Below are 3,477 nucleotides of genomic sequence, written 5' to 3'. Positions count from 1 at the left end.
TGACTTCTTCTGCCTCTCCCTTTCTCCCTTTGAAGCTCTTGGGTTACAATCCCTCCACCTGGCATTCCTATGTAGCAGAACCCTCTACCCCCAGGTGCCACTTACCACTTCATCAAAGCAGCCTGGCTAATCCACTTAACTCTGATCAATCAGGTCAGACCACTGGGAGGCTGAATTTTGGCATACAGACAAGAAAGTTTTATAACTAATGTTCTGTACATTTTAGGATAAATCCAACAATAGCATATTGTTGAATTTATCAGTACCATTCTCCTTTTAGTCCTTAAAGGATATTTCTTGGTTGTCCCTTGACATAGTTATGGATTCATAAACTATTGCAATGTTAACCTATGTGGCTGGGGATCTACAATGGGGAAAATGAAATGTCCAATTTCTCCAGCACCAGGGCCTATAAAGTACGTTTATAAGGGCCCTGCTTATAACTAGCTGACACCCACCCCTGCAACACTTAGGGGAGACGTTAGGGGTCCGGAATATGCAAAAGATATGTAGATATTCACTCCAGAGTGCTATTAGAACAAAAGTCGATTTTGGGTAGCACTTTACTACAATGAGGGAAGTCAACTATGCAATTTCTCTATCCCCAAGGCATATAAAACCTATTTTATAAGGGTCATCCTAGGGGAGACCCTGGGGTTACTTAATATGCCAAAATAGTGTAGTTAATCAAGTTGTAAGTGCCCTTAACCACAAAGTCAAGTTTGTGTGCAATTTACATTTAAAAGCAGTTCTTCAACACAGAGCTGCTTTTACCATGACCTCAAGCTCTCAGCAGTGCACATAGGCAAGCACAGAAAGAGCTGCGGCCCCTTAAGCAGGCATGCCCTCTTATATACTGGTGACTTAAAGGTAGTTTTATGTTCCCTGCCCTGTTATGTACTAGGTACCTATGGGAGTGGTCATCCCAACCACAGGGGTACCCTAACCCATAGGGTACCCATAGTGTTTCACTGTATTCTAAGTGTTTCTAGCATAGCACTGGCTCTGGGTCTAGTCAGGCAGAGCTAATGGACAGTCAGAATCAGTTACCTCCATTGCCATTCAGCATAAAAAGTAGGGGTATCCAGGGCACAGGACAACTTTGCAACATTGCCCACCCACCCTCCAAACAAATGGTGGTGGGTTACTAACCTACACCCTAGTAGTCCTCATTAGCTAAGTGGAAAAACCTGGAAAGTACATCAGCATTGGCATGGGCAACCCCAGGATTGTGTCCCATTGTAAAGTACATTCACTGTAGGGTAATGGACCACCTCAATAGCTTGGCATTCTCTCCCCTCATCTGCATGAGGCATCTGAGAGGTATGTGGTCAGTTTAAACATGAAAGCTGATCTAGGACTTCTTCATTTAACTGTGACAACACTGCCCCAATCCCTTGTCCTGAAGCATCTGCCTGAACCACAAATTACTTTTGTAGTCAGGGGCCGGTAGCATTGGTGCTGAACACATAGCAGCTTTCAGAGTGTCAAAAGCCTTCTGACACTCTGGGGTCCAACCCGCTTTCTTGGGCTTCTTAATGTCAGTTCTGTTAGGGGCCCCAAAATTGTCCCATAATTTTGAAAAAATCTTCTATAGTAGCCAGTCAGTTCAAAGAATGCCCCACCCTGAGTCTGGATAACTGGAGCTGTCCAATCCAAAATAGTTTTAATTTTGGATTGGAGAGGCTGTACATGGCCTCCACCTACCAGGTGACCAATGAACACCAGAGACCACTGTCCTATTTGGCAATTACTTGCCTTAATAGTCAAACCTTCCTGCTGCATGGCCTAAAGCACTTTTCTAAGTTGGCTTAAGTGATCTTCCCAGGTGGAACTGTATACAGCTATGTCATCCAGGTATGCTGCACTGAAATGCTCTAACCCTGACAGGATCCTGTTCACCAACCTTTGGAATGTGGCAGGCGCATTCTTTAATCCAAAGTGCATCATGTTGAACTGATAATGTCCCTCTGGGACGGAGAATGCTGACCTCTCCCTTGCTCCATCTGTGAGGGCAATCTGCCAGTACCCTGCAGTCAAATCAAAAGTACTCAGATACTTAGCAGCCCGAACATGTCAATGAGCTCATCAGCTCTAGGTATAGGGTGAACGTCAGTCTTCGTGACTGCAATAAGTCCTCTGTAGTCCACAAAGAACCGTAACTCCTTGGGCCCCCCCAGAGATTAGGTTTAGGCACCAGTACCACTGGGCTGGCCCATGGACTGTCAGACGGTTCACTTACTCCTGACTCCAGCATCTTAACTACCTCAGCCTTAATGCTGGCTCTGAAATGGTCAGACAACCTGTACAGTTTATTTTTGACATGTGGGCTCTCAACAGTGTCAATTTAGTGCACACACCACTAAGTGACGCCTGGAGTCAAAGAGAATAGGCCAGCAAACTCCTCAAGCACCTGCTTGCAGTCTCTATGCTGCTTGTCTGTCAGTTTGGCAGAGTCCAACCCCTTCCACTGACCCATCTTGCACATTATTGAAGAGGAGTTCACGCACTGGCTCAATCTCTTCCTTCACTACCGCATCAGTGGCCAGTAGCATGGTTATATCTGCCCTGTCATGGTGGCATATCAATTGATTCATATGCAGGACCATATGAGGGTTCCTGGGGGTGCCCAGGTCGACCAGGAAGATAACCTCACCCTTCTTTTCTAAGTTTGGATAGGGCCCACTCCACCTGCCATGGGGGGCCCAGGGAGCCTCAGGCTCCAACACCCACACCAACTGTCCTGGAGTATACTCCGGCATAGTAGCCTTTTGGTTATACCGGTAGTTGATGAGATCCTGGCTGGCCTCCAGTTTTCTGCTTGCCTTGTACATGTACTCTGCCATTCTAGATCCCAGTCCTAGCACATAATCCAAAACATTGTCCTTTGCTCCTTTGAGAGGCCTCTCCAAAGTCTCTCTCAGCAGACACAATGGCCGCCTCACAGGGTGGTCCAACAACAACTCAAAGTGACTGAAACCAACCCCTTTCTGTGGAACCTCCGTATATGCACACAGTCGGCATGGGAGGAGAGCATCCGATCTCTTCCTGAGTTTCTCAGACAACCCATTGATCATGCCCTTCAGGGTCTTGTTGAACCTGTTCATCAGACCATTAGTCTGGGGGCAAAAAGGAGTGGCAAACTTGTAGTTGACACCACACTCATCCGACATTGCTGTCAGATAGCTGGACAGAAAGTTTGTGTCACTATCAGACAGAACCTCTTTCATAAAGCCCACTCTGGTGAACACACCAAACAGTGCCTAAGCCACTACAGGACCATTAATGGTTTGAGAGGTATTGCCTCAGAGTACCCGTGGCATGGTCCACCACCACCAAAATATAACTTTTCCCTGATGTAGTGGGTGGGTCTAGGGGACCAAAACTGTCTATTCCCAGCCTCTCAAAGGCAACCCTAATAACTAGCATTGATATCAGGGGAGCCGTTGTCTTTCCCCCTGCCTTGCCACCGGCCTG

Source organism: Lissotriton vulgaris, unplaced genomic scaffold (genome assembly GCF_964263255.1).
Source record: "Lissotriton vulgaris unplaced genomic scaffold, aLisVul1.2 SCAFFOLD_753, whole genome shotgun sequence".
Taxonomy (NCBI): Eukaryota; Metazoa; Chordata; class Amphibia; order Caudata; family Salamandridae; genus Lissotriton; species Lissotriton vulgaris.
Note: the sequence above shows the minus strand (reverse complement) of the source record.